Source organism: Aythya ferina (genome assembly GCF_964211825.1).
Source record: "Aythya ferina genome assembly, chromosome: 14".
In the NCBI taxonomy this organism is placed as follows: Eukaryota; Metazoa; Chordata; class Aves; order Anseriformes; family Anatidae; genus Aythya; species Aythya ferina.
The window spans coordinates 9,916,887-9,936,095 of record NC_140312.1 but is presented as its reverse complement, the minus strand read 5'-3'; the positions used below and the strand labels follow the sequence as shown (position 1 = coordinate 9,936,095).

The window sequence follows — 19,209 nt, the reverse complement described above, 5'->3', positions numbered from 1 at the left end:
CCACAAAAGCATTCAGAACATTTCACTTGACATTTCAAACACGGCATGTTCCTTTTTTCCTGTTTTAGATTCAGTCTGACTCCTCATTTCAAAATGTTCTGGAGTTTGGTTATTGCAGAGTCCAGCGGGAAACATTTGTGTCCAGCGCCAAGCTGCCTCTTTTTAACTTCGAAAATCTCTGACAAACAAAATTACTCATTCATGTTTACAGAATTGTCAGCAAACGGAAAACTCATTTGCTCCTGTGCTCCCTTGCCTGGCCTGTCCGTGCTCACTCACTCCTTTCGCTGGCAGCTCTCAGTGCTCTTGGAGCAGACGCACCACTGAGTGCCACGGAGCCTCTCTCATTACTGCAGCCCTTTGGGCACTGCTGCCTTACAATAACAATATTAAAGGGCTTGATCCACTTCCCTCTGAAGTCAGTGGACACTCAGTGTAGGGTTTATCTCTCTTTCAGGTCTCCAAAATCCTCTTTTCTGGGGCTTTATCCACCTGTGCTACGCGGCGGGGCAGCGGACAGCTTGTTAGCAGCCACCAGCAGAGATGGATGCTGACCGTGGAAAAGGCTGAGCGCCAACCTGTCAGATGGAAATGGTTTCCAATAATTCTCCAGAGGGCATTTTCGGGGAGCATGCAGTCATTTACTCGGTGGTACAGTCATTTCAGCCCGGATCTGGAACAGTACATTACCCTACCAAATCTTGCTACTGGCTCCTCTGCGCCAAGGGGAATTTCTTTCTTAGCACTTACTAAAGAGCGAATCTAGCAAGCTGGAGCTCTGACGCTGAGTGAAAAAGAAAACAAGAAGCTTTCCTAGAGCCAGGGTAGCAGAAATGATCCCTTTCCACCACAAAGCACTGTTCCCCCAACTCAGTTTTGCTGTGACTGTGCAGGCCGGGTGGGATGGGAACACGGCACCGTGCCGTCTGCTGAGGGCACGTTGCTCGTGGTAGGGGAAGCATTTTCCTTCTCCCTCTCTGAATGTTCTCCCCCAACAGCAACCAGCCCCTCACGAGTGATTTTTATGTGAAAACACAGGGGATGTGTTTATTCGCCTGCAGAGTTACAAATCTGCGACTTAATCAGGCTTCGGTTTCTTTCATTGCCCAAGGAAAGCTGCAAGCCGTAAATAGCTTTTCTGGCCTTGCTCCTTACATTCTGGAGGGGATTTTTGCAAATCTCTGCTTTGGTGGGCAGGTCGGTTCGGGCTGCAGTATTGCCAGCTATTGCTGCTATGGTGAAGGATCAATAGCATTTTCCACTGTGAACTATTCCCCTTTTCCTTTTCTGCTCCTCCATCCTTTTGGCTTTGGGGGCTTTGGCTGCAAGGCAGACACTTCACTTGGGGAAGCAGGGTCCTCTCCCACGTAGGAAATTAATTTAGCCTGGGATTTTCAGTGCAGTCTAAGGTGTATAGGTGCACAAATTAATTGATCTGAATCCTAAAAACAGCTTTGAAAAATCTCTGTCAGTGTTCCTTTTATTAGTGCAAAAGCAAAATAATTTGGGGATGACTTCAGATGCCTCATTTGATATCAAGAATATTGTAGTTCCTCATTATTTATTTATTTATTTATTTGAAATGTATTTTGTGGACTGGATAGATGCCTCTGTAACAACTGGGTTAACCGCTCGCTCTGCCAAGATGGTGCCAACAGGATTCAGACTTGGGTTGGTGTTCAGAGCACAGCCCGAGGATTTGGTGGCACTGAAGCTGAAACAGCCGCCTGGGGCTGAAAAGGAAAGCTGGGGAGAGCAGGCAGGGTATCACCTGCTTCTCCTTTGCATCGCCGTGCCTGCAGATGGGCAGGAGTCGTGTCAGAGCCTGGCACTGCCCTTCTGTGGCTGCACACAGCCTGGGGCAGCTCAGAGCTCCGCCAGGGCACATCGGGGCTCCCGTGGGCCGGGTCGGATGTAGAGGTGCAAACCCGCAGGAGATGTTCGAGGAGAGGGCTGAGGCATAGAAGCTTATTATGTGGGTACGGCCAGATAGAGGCAAGGACGAGCTTTACTGCTCCTGACAAGGGTGTTTTGACAGCTGTGGGAGCTGGGAACTGGCAGAGCAGGTAGAACTGTGCTGGAGCTCGGGGCCACAGTGCGGGTACTGCACAGGGCTGAGCCAGCGCCTGCTGCCGGGAGCTCTGCCCAAAGCCATGTCCTGCCCAAACCTCCTGGCCTCACCCCATGCCGTCCACCTTCTTGTCCATAAATGCTGCATGCAAAGGGCATGGGTGCAAGGGCATATTCGGTGGGAGGCTCTGGAGCAGGAGCGGTCTGGATTGTATTGAACAGGTAACTCTGGTGGTGTTGTGGCACAGAGAGGTTTGCTACAGGCAAGTCACAAGGCGATGTGTGTTCGGATTAGATTTCTCAGCGTGGAAAGAGAGGAAAGGCTAAAATTGAACATAAAGCAGAAGAAATGACAAGCATGGATGTAATGTTGAGTCAAAGACTGAGTCAAGGAGGAAGACATGGCTAGGACTAGTAGAGAAGGGGGCTCAATATTTTCTGAAAAAAAATATATAAGAAGAGAAAGTTTGGGGTAAGAGATGAACATACATGGCTGTATGATAGCAGAGGACAGCTGTCCTCTGCTTTGACTGTGTGCTCCCCAGCAAGGAGCCCTGCTCTGCCTGGGAAAAGCCACCACTATCAGTCCCACAGGGCCCAGGCTTTTGGAGCAGCTCAGAAAGTTATTGAGGAGCCAGTGTTTCCCAAGGGACTCTCACAACACTCTCGCACTCACCAAGTTCTCCCACACACACCACCAGATGAGGAGTGCACTTTGTGATACATTTTTCAGAAGGCAACTGAGGAAACGTGAGTTGTTTCAGCAGGGATCAGCTGTCTTTCACCCTGTCCTACAGCAACAACAGGAACTGAATCAGTCCCATCCTGCTTTCAAAGATGGGCCCTGGGAACGGGAACAGGGACAATTCCAGACTAGAAATCATTACAGTTCCAGGTTGCATGCGTATGGTTTTAAGAAGGCATTCAGGTCAGCCTCCGCCCCGCAGGGAACCAAGCACACGCTGTACTGGTAAGGGAAAAGTCTGAGCCAACTATGTAATCATTCTCCACCTTAGCATTGCCCCAACATGACTAATGAGCTAGGGACAGTCTGGAGGGAATGAGGCACATGGAATCAGCAGGGAAAAAAAAAAAAAAAAAAAAGTAAAAAAAAAAAAAGTAGGTGTTTGCAACACCTCTTGTTCTGAACAAGTGCACTGAAATAATGCAGCAGTCCTGCCTGCAAAGCAGAGGGAATAGCTCTGGGTTAAGCTCTAGCTCATTTTTTAATTTCTCCCCCAAAATGAACAGTTTTCTTCCAGTCTTTCGGTTGAGGTGGGGAGTAGAGGAGCTGTTATTTTATGTTTCATTTTTGATCTGATCTTCCTGTCTCATGCCTTCATTTCAGTTTTTGTGGCAGACCCCAGAAGTCAGAATGAACTTCGTTTTATAAGCACAGCTGCTGGTTACATGCGTCATGTGCTTAATACATACCCATGGCCCAGATGCTTAGTGCCTTGAAGACCAGGTCTGAACGAGGTAGATTTGTGTGAGCAGTCTGCAAGCTGGGGACGTGCTCTGTCTGCCAGGCATCAGTGCTCCTTCAGCGCTCCTCGTCTTTCTTCTCAAGTGGTGGATCCCACAGGTCAGGGGTGAAGATCCTCCTCGCCGGTTATTTATAAAGTGCCTATTGACAGAGCCGGGAGGGAGGGAGAGCTGGGCTGTATTGTCAGTGACCAGAGCGAAAAAAGCCCTTGCTTTCAGGAACACTAAATTAACTGCAAAATAAATAAATAAAATGAAGAGCTCTCTCTTGTTATTGTGCTGCAGGCATCATTTATTAGATGCTACTCTACTGCGGAGTCCTTATCTCTCCCTCCAGATAAAGTAAATCAGAACTCCCGTAGCTGACACCCTGGGAGTGTTCTCATCTGTCAGAGATTTAGCTGCCCTTTTCTTGTATGTTTTCCCAGAGAGTGATTTTTTATTTTTACTTTAACCCTCAGCATACTCATCATTCATGGCTTACACACTCAGGAAATAAAGGGCCAAGGAGGGATGCTCCAAGGTCTTTTGTTGCCGTTGATGAACGTTTCTTTCCATCCTCAGTGAGAGGATCTCTGTCAAAGGCGGATGCTTTTGCCATGCTAAATATGCGGTGCCTTGTGCAGCCAGGGCTCCCAGGCTGCCTGCCTTCTCCCTTCTCTTCCCCATCCACCTGCAGCAGCCAGGCTTCACCCTCTGCACTCTGCCTTAGATTTTATTAATTTAACAGGCTTAATGATTTTTTGTGCTTCTGAAACATGAATCAGATATACAAATTTCTCTTGGAGGTACTCAGGAAGAGCTGTCATTTTTTAACTTCTGTGACTTCTCTTGTGAGAATCACGGATACCTCGGCTAGAGACGAGGAACACACCCCATGTAGAGGGGTGATCCACCTCAGCCAGCAGTAGGTTTGGTGATTCATCACCTAGTTTAAATACACTTTCCATTAGCCCTGATGACTTACTGTGGAGATTGGGCCAGAAAAATCTACTTCAAATTAATCAGTAGCACTCAGACTAGAGTCGGACACTAGGAAATAGGTTTTCCTCTCTGCCCAGTGGATGCCTCCCTGACAGTAAGGGACTTTGTGCAAAAAAGGCCCTTATAGAGAGCATGGACTTCATGGAGTAACTCTGCTTTTTGGTAATATTACTTAAATACTTTGATGACCTTTCCCATCCTCCTTCCCTTGTGACTCTCTTATCTGTGCTCCTCTTGGCCTTATTGAAATTGATGTCTTTCTCCAAAGCTGCTCCCTTACCCATCGTGCTTATGTCTTTCACAGCCTCTCTGTGAAAAGTGGCATGGAAATAGCTGAGTTTGTGAAAAAAAAAAAAGAAAAAAAACGAGAAAAAAAAAAAAAAAGAAAAAAAAAAGGTACCTTGTTATACATAGAGTTACTTTTGTGAGTTGAAACAAAGCATATTTTGGTTGCCGTGATGACCTGGTGTTAGCCTGATTCTTTCTTTCAGCCAAGGTTTTGGGTAAACCAAATAGTTGTATCTATTTTTACCCATTTTTAAAATCTATTTGTTAAATGGGGATGTCACCAGGTTCTTATGCTTAACCAGAAGACTAGAAAGATCTCAAACAAAAATGCACAAAGATCTCAAGCAAATTAAATTAATGTAATGTAAACAATCTGAGTTCTGGTGTAGACATTTAAAAGTGTAAATTAATGATATGTGTTTGGGTTGGTGATCAAGGACTAAGAAAAATTAAATGGTGCCTAGCTCTACAACAAGTGTTATGACAGCTAAATGACATACATGAATGCAAAAAGAAGGTTTGTTTGTATACACTGTGTATACATTTATGTATATACACACATATCACTTTAAATATGAGTAGCAGTGTGTATTTCATGTGTGCACTCTGGACTGAGATATTCTGCTCCAATTTTAGTGCAACTGAGCAGTGTCAAAAAGGCTGGAACGATTCATTCCGGAATCGTTCAGAGACAGAGACTGCTGTTTTGTGCCCAGAAAATATTAGTCTCAGGAAATGGAGAGTCACAAAATCCAACTCCCTTTTATGGTGATTCTGATGCAGCTGTATTTAGCTTTCAGAGTTCCTTAACAATCCAAACAAAGCACCCATCACTTCAGGAGAACTTCAGAAAGCAGCTCCGAAGCCTCCTAGCAACAACCGCTCAATTATCTCTGCAGGTCGGTGTTCTCGTTTCAAGCACGGGTAAAACAATCTGTCACCAGCCTGATCGCTCGGTGCTGCAACTCCTGGGGCAGGAGCTGACTGCTGCAACACGTTTGTAACGGAGAGCAGCCTGGCTTGAAGGTCTACAGAACCTTGGTTGTATTGCCCACAGCCTACGGCACTAGATGACTCTGGGGCAAGCCACATACACCTCAGGAACACTGCCAGAATTAAGTCAAGGCTGCACAAGAAGTAAACCAGTGGGTTTTTAACTGACCTGAGAGGTCAAATCTACCACTTTTACCATCCTGAAGAACCATCTATTAGGATGCCCAACAATAACAGTGGAAAGATAGCTTATTATTTCAGGTGATAGTAGAGGACACCCAAATTGCTCTGCTACGGATCTATTGGGTGAATGTATCCCAGTCAACTGGGCTGAGGTGCTAGAAGATGTTTAGGTGCTTGATTGCTGTTGATATCAAGGCAAATTAGATGCCCAGTTCTTGTTTAGATGCCCAACTTAGTCTGCTCCCACTCCTACTCGTCAAATGTGTTCTACTCTATTTCCTTGCTCATAGGATGCCACAGATAAAAAAGGTACATGTTTCAGTGGTGCATACCACTATTTACCACTATTATATACCACTAGTATGCATACCTCTATTTAGAAGAGGTGTCTACTTTCTCTGATAAGTATGAAGTGATGTAGGAGGACACCACGAAAACACAGGTTAGATTGGACTAGTTTATAGCAGATTAGGAGGTAGCTACTTCTCCTTCCTTTTGTTGTCTTGTGCTGTTTAATTTGCTTTATTTTTTTCTCTTAAAATTATGCTCTTAATGCTATGATTAAAAGATTATTTTCAGAATGTAGATTAATTACACGCAGTGCCATGGGCCTGGGACACCAAACTCAGGGATGGTGCAAGTGCACTGCAAGAGGGGACCTGCCTTTACCATACAGAATTGTGCTGATCCTGAAGCTCAGCAAAAGTGTACGTAAACCTGTCAGCATGGTCTGGCTTGGATAATTAAGTACTAGTTGGTGAGTGCTGCTGTCACCTTGTTTAACATCAACAGCTACTAATTGTTCGTTTCCACAGATTGTTGCATTAACTATATTCTGCAGCTGAATACATGGATAAAAGCGGAGGAATGTTTCAGATGCAAAAAGTCAGCAGAGTCAGCTGGCTTTAACATAACCTGGAAACACAATACGGCTCAAAAATGGGACTGTGTGGCCCAGAGGATAAAGATAGAATCTTTTATCTGTTAGATATAGGCTAGAGCAGCAAAGTTCACCTGCAGTTTTCATCAGTGATCTAGTTCAGTATTATCCAGCAGGAATCTGACCCAACAAAAAAAAAAAACGGTCTGTTTGAGGGATTTTGGAGATCTGCTTTTCTTGCACGCTTCCACGCACATTAGATCAAGGTCCACCAGCGTAAAGTGCAGAACTGGGTGTGGAGCCACCACCATCCATGGAACTGGAGACATAAATGGGAAAACCACAAAGAGCATCTTCTGCCACTTTAGTAAGTGGACTTCAGATTGCAGCAATGGAAGTCTCAGTTCTGTTGCTGAAATATCTCAGTTACTTATTGCATTTATTTTTATTGCGAGTGGCTTTTAGGGCCCTGTATTTTGTGGAGTACTGTACAAATGCAGAGGAAGAAATGGTCTAAAGAAAGCAGACAGGAGAGAAGGGTCAGAATGAGCTGAAAGTTCCTCCAAGGCAGAGAGAGGACGTCAAGGTGAGGAGGACACGTACTACTGCAAGGGAACTGTGGTGGAGGATGCTTGAGATCCCAAGCTCTAGGACGCAGACACCAGACATTTCACATTTCTGATACTTTTGGTGCTTCTCTCCCTTTATGTGCTTCACCTGCCATTTGCTTTTAAGAGTTTCAGCTGTAAGGTTCAAATTCTCTGCATCCTGCCTTTATTTTATGATCATCTAGGAGATTCTGCACTTCTCTTAGGGCTGCCATGCCCTGGTTTAAACTGGAGCTGCCCTGAGGATGATTTTATATTTAGTTGCTTCTTATGCACTGCTGTCATTTGAAGCAGCCCAGAATGCCCGATCCACTATTTGCTGTGGAAATCCCTCTCTTGCCTTTCCCTGTTGCAATGTAAGGATAAGGCTGACCTTGAGAAGGGGCCAGTGCTTTACCCAAAGTCTGCCTGGGTAGCAGAGCCTTGCAGGACACCATTTCTAGCCTCTTTATGCCATCAGAGTAGCCCATGAGGTTTGGAGTGAGGGATAAAATTCTGTCCCACAAAATCTGTTGCCAGGAGAGCATGGCTATCAGTTGGTGTCACTTAGAATATATAGGCATAAAAGGCCTGATTACATGCAACCTGTTTTCTCCCCTCACATGTATTTTCTTGCATTTATTGCAAGTGAGGTATATTGATTTGCAGGACTTAAGAGTTCTTCTGCAGGAATGATAGAAATGCAAAATCACCTGGCTTCTGCCATCCCCAGGGCTCAGCATTTTAACAGGGAGCTTTCAGGAATTCGCTTCTCAGCTTTTTATACTTTTTTTAGTATCCAAGTGCTCTGAGATGACCACTGCTCCACATGCCAAGTCCTTGAGATGGTGACGGGGGGAAGCTCTACCCCCCAGCCTTCCTCTTTTTAACAGGAAGGTCGGTGGTGAAGGTTCGAGGGACGGCAAAGGACAAGCAGCCTCCCCAGCCCTCACAACCCGCTGACTCCGTGCCCCAGCAAACGAGCTGGACCCTTATAAAACCATCCTTATTTCAAGCCTGTGACGCTTTTAAATCTGACAGCATGTGGGTGGGCAGCGGTGTATCAGATGGAGCACAGTCTCACTCCCAGCTTTGTGAGCCTGCAGAATAAAGCAATGGCTCGATGTTGTTTTGGCGGAGAGCAGCCTTTCCTGGAACATTTGAGCAAGGCAGCAAGGTGTTAACACAGACTGGTCCCTCTAGACTGGGTTCCTGGAAAAGCCGCTCAATTATTGATAAGGGTCGTACTGACATCACCCAAAGACAATGGGGCTCTTGCTTCCCTTCAATAATTTCTTACTCAGCAGATCTTCAGCTTACAGCTCAGCAGAATCAGCACTGCAGGCACATCAGCCGAAATACAATATGCATGCTGGAACAGCAGACAGGCGACTGCCCAGCTCTTTTATTTGCACACTGGAAAGGGATACGGACACGGCAGGCCAGGCCAATTCTGCTCTGCGAAAGCCTAAATGCCATTATGGGGTTGGCACTGCCAGGCTTTCTTTTCTGCTGATAACATTTGGTCCTTGTGCTTTGTTCAGAGCTGCTCTTGACTTCCTCCTCCCCCACTTATCACACAGGCTGGAAATGAGGATTTCCCAATAAAGGTAAAGAGAAGAGGCTGATACTAATGCTCCAGATCTAATTCAATTTAACAAGCACTATTCTAGCTCATAAAGCTGCTGCTGTTTTGTTCAAAGTATAGTGCTGACAGCTTATGCAGGGAGGAGCATTAACTCCATCAGTTCCTTGTGCTAGGTCTAGTATTCCAGGAAAACTTCTTAAGCTGGAGAGAAAGCTTTAAGCCTAGGTGTCCCTTTGGGATTCGGGACCGATGTGAACATGGCCCTACAGCATCAGCTCCAAGCCTGAAGCAAGGTGAAGTTTCAGAGGGCCTTCATGGGGTTCTGGCACTCATAAACCTGAACCCATAGCGAGCTTGGACCAGAAGCTGAACTGCCACCAAAAATAAATGCATACAAAGAGTGCCTTTTTTAATGTTTGCATTTTTCAGTGACATTTCTGAGTCTTCTGCTGGCAGCTGCTATTCACCCAGCTAATGGGATCGCTAGCCGCCTGTGATGTAAGGAGCCTAATGATTGAGGCTCATTAGCAAATGGAATAGATACGCTCTCTTATCAGCAGATCTGGATGTCAGGCAGGGCTTCCCATCAGTGCGAAAACAGGAGACCTGTTACTTGCCGGAAATTTCACCCAGTGCTGCAAAATCAAAACCACACACCGGTGCCGTGCCTGGGGAAGGGGCAGCCTGGCGATGGAGCTTTACTTCTGCTCTTCCATTTCATCTGAGGTGCGTGAAGCCTCAGAAGCTCTCAACCCACCTGCTTTTCCACTTCCATTCCATTTTCACAGCAAGAGCTCTGTGTGTGCTTAAGCAACCTGCTCACCGTGCAAAGGTAAACAGCCAGGTTCCATTTCCACAATTAGTCCTGTGTTAGAGGGAGATGCAAACATTGGGTTGCCAGCACTACTGCGTCACAGATGCAAACAATTTTCATCGGGGTGAAAGCCCGGATGATACCACCATGGCAACCAATTTTACATAGAAACAATAGGCTGGCTCCTTTGCTGAGATAAAGGCACAGGACCACAGGATCTGGGTCCATGGTTGTACAACATACAGTGCAATTTCTGAGCATTCCTATTTTTTGTGCCTTTGTCGCTTCTTTCCTTGGAGGATCTCAGTCTGCTGCTTTCAATTCACATGCAGTAAGTACTGAAGAAACGGAGCCATCACTGCGTGGCTTGCAGCAGTCAGAAAAAAGCACAGTGGATATAGGAAGCTCTTGCCAACATCTTTATCCTTCCAGCTACAGAACCTTTAAGCCCCATGCAGAGTAGTTAGTCCAGCTTTCCCTTGAAAATCTCCAAAAAGTGCTGCATCATGCCTCCCACGCTTCAAAACTCGTGTTCCACTGAGCCTAATTATTTCACACTCGCTACATAAATCTTTGAGCAGCCTCTTCCAAGAATATTCGTGGTGACGGCTGAAACAGAAAGTTCTGACGAGGAGTCTAACATTGGGACAATAGTTCTGGTCAAACTTCACTGGAACCTAACGATGACTTATCTCATAGGAATGGGATTTTATTTGGCACCAAACAACTTCAAGCAAACTTCAAATGGCAGCGAGAACAGTGCAGTTAATGTGCAGCTGACTGGGTGTACAGAAACCACAAGAAAATGTTGAACATATTTTAAAGCATTTTAGCCAGTGCTGTTGGTGTATCTGAAATGGGGTGGAAATAGGCAGAATTCCACCAGATCTCCCTCTCTTGTTGTAGTCAACATGCCCTGACCAGAGCAGAGTCAGTGGATGTAGAACTAGGAATCTACCTTCTGCTGTTGCACGGTTACTGGGGACGGGGAGCTACTTATTTATTTTTTTCCCCCTAATGATCACTAACCTACAGCAAATTCAGGCAGGGCATGTATCAGGTACTCCACAGCCCTTAATTCCGAGAAGGAACTTCAGTGCTCTGCTATTGTTTTCCCATGTGCCATTTTAACCCGACGAGTAGTATCACTTCCAGCAACGATGTGGCTTTATTCCGTACTTTGTATTGCAGTACAAATGGAGCTGAATGCTTGTCATAGTCCTCTGGGCAGGGCTCCTTACTGCTGCAGAGTTTAATATTGAGATTGGCAGCACTGAGTTAGCTGATGTAATCCCTTCCATTACAGATATTTACGGCACGCCATATTACAATACAAAGGCACAGCTTTAGACACTGGAAAGATGTGACAAGCCAAAAAAGCCAACCCATTCAGAACTGAGGCTGACACCATAGGGGCCTATTCCCCTCACTGTACATTCACAACAAAAATTCCTTTTAATGCCATTAGGAGTATACATGAAGCAAAATTCAGGTCAGGCATAAGCAAACGGAAACTCCACTAAAACTCCACTAAAGTCACTGTTATCCACGCCACATCTGACCTTAGATCTGTCTTTAACATTAGCTGGTGACTCATGATCACCAGCATGTATTGTCCAAAGTCACTCCTAGGTTTCCCCATTCTTTGGCCAAACATCACAAGCCCTGGCTGTATTGCAATGCTGGGGGAAGGAACAGCAGAGAGAAATGTTTGTTCCTCTTTCTAGCAGCCTCGCTATGCTCCTGCAGTAGCCCAGGAGCTGACACAGTTGATCGGTGAGCTATTAGAAGTCAGGAGACTATGCGCAGCTGATTTATACTTTCAGAGCCCTGGGTATTTCCGTCTTGAATGTCTTGCTTGCCGTCAGCCCCCAGCTGAAAGCAAGGCTCGTCAAACAGCTCTTTTAGAGTTGAGGGTAGAGGCTGAGTGACTCCCACCTGATTAAGAGGCCGTTTCTTTCCTGCAGCACTCTGGCAGGAGCTGGGACACGTGCAGAATTACCACTTGCCTTGGTTTCAGTGGAGCCTCTTTGTGTGGAAGACACTGGAGAGGCTTTGCGCGTAGCTGAGGAGTTTCTATTACAGACCAGCGAGGAGATATACCCCACGGTGCCTGCTGCTTGTAATTGGAGGGGAAAAAAAAAATCTGATAACGTGGTTTGAATGCAGTGCTGTGTTTCAGATGCAGATGAGCCCAATGTGGGTGCATCTTTGCATCTTTCCATGAATTTTTTGAAGTTAAAGGGAGGTCGGAGCCAAATCAATTAACTGAACAGTATCACTTGGTGTTTACTTTTATTTGTGAAGGGAGTGGTAAAAAATTGGCTGTACGAAACAAATGTTGTTTGCTATACCATTAAATCAATTTCTTGCCTTTTGCAATGGCTTCTAAGTGCTGTTGGTAAAATAATGTTGCTTTTCCAGTATATCATGTAAAGTGATTTCAGCTGCAGTTCTTCCATTCTTGACCTCTGCACTGCTTGTATTTCAGACAGTTTTATACATTTATTGATTACCTGATGTACTATTCTAATTTCTAGGAAGTAAGAACATAGCTCTTAAATCATCCAGACTCTTTGAAATGCTTTAATTTCCTCAAGTAAATAGAGCATATTTTGCCAGGAGCCTTAAATGTATGATGCATGGATCTGATTCCACTTTTACACAGGGCTTATACTTGCATAACTCCCTTCACTTCAGTGAAATTACTCTCGATTAGCATTCAGAATCAGGTCTGAAGTATGGGGAGGAGGGTGGGTTAATGCCATTTTTTCTTGACATTGAGTGCTTTAAAAGCACTCTGAGACTGTAAACCATTACCATTTCTCTGCAAGTGCCCTCTGAGAGGATTGGGAAGGATTGAGGGGTTTTTAACCAACAAGTCACTCCAGGTCTTTTGGAGAACAGTAGAGATGTAATTTCTCGATACTGGCTGTCTGGTGATTGTGTGTCTGTGGTAAACTGGTGGTCTCAGCCAGGTCCAAGTGGACAAGTGTCCACACCAACTCTTGAATTAGGTCCCTCGTTCGCAGTCTGGAAAGAGGGTGGTGAATGGAGCACGGGGTTGGTTCTTTTCCCAGCCTTTGCAAGTTTTCCTGTCAACCATATGGAAAGCATTCTATAAAAATGCTTTACGAAATTGCATTATTTGCCTCCTGCAGAATTGTCATGCTCCAGCAGCTAAATACACAGGCTGATATTCTCTCAGAACCCCGTCAAACTCCCACACTGTGGATGACTGCTGGAAGTTATAAGCACTCCCAAAATAGGGCTGGATTTTCACAGTGATAATTGAGAGCCATAACTTTCCACCAGGCAGGCTCTGTAGGTGGAAGCAGCAGCAGAGACAGCAGTATCAACGCAGTCAGGGCTTTTTACCAGGATGTTATCTAACTTTATTACAGTACATATGCCACAATCCTATCAACATATAGCCTTTCTTTGCTGGATGTCTCCCGTACGTGTTCAGGGGCCCACCTTTTGCCAGTGTCAGAAGTCTTGGGGAGCTGAGAAAAAGACTTTGTCCTTACAGCTGCCCTAAGCTCTGGTTCAGAAAAATGTTCTTATTCAGGACAGCACTTAAGCTTTATGGACATTGCTAAATCCTCTTGGCCTCAGTGAACTGATGACTAGAAAAATAATGTTCCTGCCGGGTTTTGTTTTCCTTCCAAAGAACTGAAAATGTTAGTGCTGAAACCACCACCAACCAACCACTCATTAGCTCAGATCTGATGTAAATATCAGAGTATTTAAATGCAAGTTAAATAACAAGAAGCCAAGCAGAGCAATATCCTCAGTCACCGTAAGCAATATCTGTTGTTCTTTGGGGACTACATGGCTAGAAAGATTGAATCAAAGAACACTTATGGGTCACATTTTTATCTGCTACACCGCTGTCTCAATCAAATAACACCAGAGCTGTGTGGTGGTAGCTGCTGTGGAGATCAGAAACTGCATATAGATATTCTGTCTATCAAGTTCTGAAAGTGCTGTGATATTTCAAGTCAAAGAGCAAAGAAAGAGAGAATAAATAACACAATTTATTGCTGCAGATTATTTTTATGCCTGGGTGCTCCATTTAAAAGAATAATCTGTAAATGACTTATTATCAAGAAAAGTTATTTGTTTGCACTAATCAAGCCTTAAACTTGAAGGCATAATATGGATCTAATTATTTTTAACTAACTAATCAACATGTTTCATTCATAAGTTGGGATTTATCAATATAGCACATGAAAGGGGAGAACATATTATTATTTCAATTTAGATAATATGCAAAAAGCTCTGTGTTTGTAATGACCTGCTTTCACTGAATATAATCAAGCTCCAAAGCTCTATTACAGGCTGGAAATAGCAGCAGCTTACTTTAATGAGATTTCTGGCTCTGGGCCCCAGCTGTTCTACGCAAGGCTCTCCCTTTGCTCTATGACCTACCAATATGTGCTGTCACCAGTAATGAGACAGGACCTATTTCCTAACATGGGGAAAGACTGGAAAGCATGAGTTCATTCTGCTGTTGGTGGAAACACACCCTCTTTCCCCTGCAAGGCAGAAGGAGGGGAACACTGCAGATGCAACGTCCCCCCTCCCTTGCCAGGAGAATATAACGTGAAACCCGTAAGGTAGAGAACTCAAAGGTGAGACTGAAACTCTCCTCTTAACTCATCGCCCTCGCACACAGCACCAGCATTCATTAGATACACACAGAATCTGTCTCTCCCCTGTGAAGTACCCCGGCAGAGGACTCCATCTGCGAGGGGAAGGGGGAACGGTAGCGGCCTCAGACTCTGAATTTTATGGATTTTGTGGAATTATGCTCATCTCAGAGCTGCACTGGGAATGTGCCAGGAGCCGAAGAGCTGCACTTAATTTGCCTAAAATGGAGCAGATTACCACTGCTCTCCTTTTCAATAATGGAGCTGCAGCCTGGAGACTCCAGATTTCAGCCAGCAGCGCTGCACAGCGAGCTGGGCGGCCGGGCTAGGTCCTGCGGGGCTGCCTTACGCTGTGCGGTGGCTCCAGGGGGGAAAGAGTTTGCATCTGGGTCCCCTTGGGACCCCTTGCATTTTGGTCACTCCGGGTTGGACTCTTAATATTGTTTTCCTTACTCTTTCTATTACAACAACCCCCACTTTTCAGAAGTGGGGGAAAATTCAGTTCCTGAAAGTGTTTGATTAGTTACCATTTGTATTATTAGTGCTATTTTTATCCTTAAGCTGTCACTTGCAATCATTACCACTTCACAAGTGAATCTCTGCTTTTTAGGACAAAAAGACACTTTTTTTTTTTTCTTTCTTCATTTTTCCCTGAATAGCATTGTTAAGTATTTCAGGAATCAGAAATCCACAAACTATTTCTGTGCCCTGGATACAAACCTCTTTGGAAAAAGCTGATGAACATTTTAGTCAGAAAATTGGAAAGTGTGTGCTTAATGCACTTTGAAATTAAATGATTTGGTGCTTTTCAATTTGTCTTTTTGCCCTTCCCAAATACCCAAAGGCACTAGCCCACTTTGTAAATGAATAGGCTATGAAATCTTATTTTGAGAAATGAAGGTGTCACCGAGTTGCTGTAAAAATTACACTCAGCACCAGTGCACTTTGTAAGCCCTGACTAATTGGCCCTTGCAACTACCCTAATGCATTCCTCCTTTATTAATAGGAATTAAGTAGCCAGTTATTTTATTTTAGAAGTGGGAAAAAAAAAAAAAAAGTAAAACAACAAAGAGATTATTAGAAGCTGCCTCCTTCATACGAGCAACTCCTTTCCCAGTAAAGCTACTGCTCTGCTCCTGCCACCAGACACCTCTCCCACTCCCATAAATTTGGGAAAGGGCCCCCTGGCTGTGCCCAGGGCCCTGCCTGTGGGCTTGTGGTGGTTGATGGCAGCCCGGCCGGTCTTGAAAAGGGCTTGGGGCAGCCCTTGGTGTGCAGACTGGGCACCAGAGAGGTGTCTGCCTCTTGCTTCCCCCTGGGCTCAATGCCGGGATGCAGTTGTGATTAACATTTAGGAACTTTCAGCTTCATAAATCCTATTTTAGTACCATGATATCAAAGTGCTCTGCAAAAGCCCATGGTGAGCAGACTGATACCCTTGTCTCCTTTTATTCCTCCTACAATTTCAGAAAGAAAATTAGCTTTCAGATTTGCATTGTAAACCTCTCTTCCTGTAGCAAACTCTTTTGTCCAGCTTAAGGGAGTGGTGTTCTCAAGCAAAAAGAAAAAAAAAAAAAAAAAAAGAATTTTCAAAGGCCACATCACCAGATGCTGAAGTACAGCAATAAGAACACCACTGCTGTCACAACACTATTTCCTCTTTTAAATTATTTATGTATTTATTGTATTTTACATGAGTCGTGGAGGCTAGAGGCATTTTTGCAGAGTCAGGTCATTCTAAAGTACATTCCATACAAAGAATAGGGCTGGAAAGTACAGTTGTACATAATATTGTTCATTAATATTACATAATTACCGCACACAGAATAGTTCTCTGGGCAGTGATAAGGATTTTCTTCATAAAGAATAAAGACTCCAAGGCAATGTATGCCATTAAGGGGTTGCTTAATGTATGAGGCTATATCAGTAGTATACATGGTACCTTCATCCAGATGCAGAAATATGACAAAGCCAGCTTAGCCAAATGAAGCTATTAGCATGTATAATGTGTTTTACACAAGACTTAAATGGTTTACTGGGTTTATAAAATCATACTTTGATATTGCAGTGACCAAGCTGAGATATGATCTAGCAAACAGCAGTTGCAGCTGCATCAGCACAAAAATGAGCAGTTGGATTTTCTCTGAGGCCTAGAGAACACTTTCTGCAGTCTTTGAAAATTGCCCTGAAATAAAAATTTTCTTTATGTGCAGGCTAATATTAGCTACTGACAGCTTGCTCGGAGTTTGTAGCTCAGCCTTTCTGGAACGACTGTTGAGGATAAAGTGTTGATGCAGCTTTTTGGGCCTGTTGGTTATCTTTATTACCATTGAACATGAGCAAGTTCTGTGTCTTGTGTGACACATTAGACCTAAGGTAATGTGGAGGAACACCTGCGTGACTAATAATACCATAAATGATTCCTCTACATTTTATTACAGCGCAGTGCACTCATCCTAAAGTCCTTATTTTCTAAGTGTAGTGTTAATTTTGAATTTTGATTTAATTTAGTAAATTGTCTCCCTGTGCTGTAGAGTGTTGTATGGACATGACACGCCAATGTATATTAAAATAGAACTGGAGACTTGGACGTCCTGAGAGGGCTTTTGGCATTCAAGAAAACATCAGGCCTCGATACAGCTTTTGCTGCACAAGATCCAGTTGATAATTCTGTTCCTAGAAAAACGACTTTCTTTCTCTTTTTTTTTTTTTTTTTTTTTTTTGTTTGTTTGTTTTTTAATGTAGAAGATGACTTTAAATTTACAGCATTGAGATTTGAATTCTGTTTCCCCACCAGCAGTGTTCAGTAGGTGCCTCAGCCTGATGTTTCTGTAATGGGCAGTGTGTGCAGTGTGAACGCCTGAAGTTCACATGTTGAGTCACTGCGGGTTCACCTTTCTTTCCAGATGACACCATGACAGCTGCAATCAGCAGATGCATGAGAGTTGACACTCCTTTGATTTAAAAAAAAAAAAAAAAAAAAAGAGCTTTGCTGGCAAGGCGTTTTCCATAAGGAGTTCCTTCTAAGCTCTGCAACTCATTTCTCTCAGCTCAATAGAGCCCTGATTTGCTAACACTGGGGTGTATCACACACTGCACATCTGCTCTCCTAGAGTCTCCCACGGAGAGCATTCTTGTTGGGGAATCCTCTTTTTCAGGTTTAGTTTATGTTTGAGCTAATTCTATGAAATTATCACTAATGATTCCACTTGTTATGGGTCATATGATCTTTCCAAGGCTGTGCAGCCCAGCTGACAAAGTTGTTCTGTTGTGCACTGAAGATATTCACCCTTTGCTGTGTTTTATTGTGAGTAATACTGAAAATTCAGATGGGCACTATATTAGATCCAAGCAAACCATCGATATCATTCTTGTTTCTGACTAAAAGTGAGCAAATAGATTTTTCTACACCAATTCTGCCATCCTCAATTTTTGCTGTGACCTATATCCCAACTGAACGTTTATCAGGTGATGCGTTACTGTCAGAATAAAAGTGGACAAAGAAATACAATCTTTGGCAGAGACCTGTATGTTCCCACTTGTAAGGTAGTCTCCCAAGGGCTTTGGGATCCTGGAGATTGGTTCTGGGGGGAGCTTGCGTGGTGCCCCTATAGCAATCATCAGCCACAAATGCCTGATGATGCCACAGTGGCCTGGGAATCCTCTGCTGTAAGGTCACTGGAGGAGTTGTGTTGCTTCCAGAAATGAATCCATTACGTGTTGCTTGAGATTAGTGTGAGTTACCATAATTACTAAACATACTGCAAAGGTAAGTCAGTTTGAAAACCCTTGGAGGTGAGAGGTGTACAATACACGGCAGCCAAACTGCAGGGGTCTACTTGGAAGATGTGGCAGTAAATCTGGATACTGAATTTAAGTTGTACATGAGCAATGGCTGCTAGAAAGACTTTACCCCTTTACTCCTTTCTTTTGAGAACATTTTTGAAAACATTTTTATTGTTGAGGCAAAGGGAAACTCAATATAATTATTATTATTTTGTTTTAATTATTTAGTTGGCCAAGATTTTTATTTTTTAATTATGGATCTTATGTTTAAAGTTTCACCCAAAAGTTAGGTAGAGAAGAGCAACCAAGCTCGCATGAGGAGCAGCTGGGGAACTGGAGTTGTTTACTCTGGAGAAGAGGAAGCAGAGAGAAGCCTTCATTGCTCTCTGCAGCTCCTTGAAAGGAGGTTTTAGTGTGGAGAGTGTCAGTCTGTTTTCTTAGTTAGTCTCTTTCCTTCTTAGAATAGAAGGAAATGGTTCCAAGATATGCTAGAGGGGGTGTAGATTGTATTTTAGGAACATTTTATTCATGAAGAAGGTGGTCAAGCATTGGAACAGGCTGCCCAGGGAAGTGGTGGAGTTTAGTGATGGGACCTGGTAGGTCGGGTTGATGGTTGGACTCGATGATGTTGAAGGTCTTTTCTAACCTAAGTGATTCTATGATAAGTTACAGGAAAATCAGTGTGTCACCTACTAAATGAAAAAGGATCAATCTGACTGCAAAATTTGAGCATATGGTTTGAGATTAAAAATACAAAACAACAACAACAAAAAACAACATAAACAACAGCTTCCGCTTTTAGCTATATATTGAAGTACAGCAAGAAGGAAGTTTTTAGGAATGCTTGCCACTATTTTAGTGTGTCTATAACAAAAAACAACAATAATAATATCTCC

At 43.9% G+C, this 19,209-nt stretch overlaps 1 long non-coding RNA gene across 2 annotated transcripts in view; it reads left to right on the top strand.

The window, feature by feature from the left end:
- Positions 1 to 3,821, top strand: part of LOC311444753 — a 217,593-nt gene extending 213,772 nt beyond the window's left edge. For both annotated transcript variants that reach the window (XR_014698043.1, XR_014698044.1), the window contains one exon: positions 458 to 3,821. This is a non-coding gene — a long non-coding RNA (uncharacterized lncRNA). The remainder of the gene's footprint in view (positions 1 to 457) is intronic.
- The last annotated feature ends 15,388 nt before the right edge of the window (positions 3,822 to 19,209 follow it).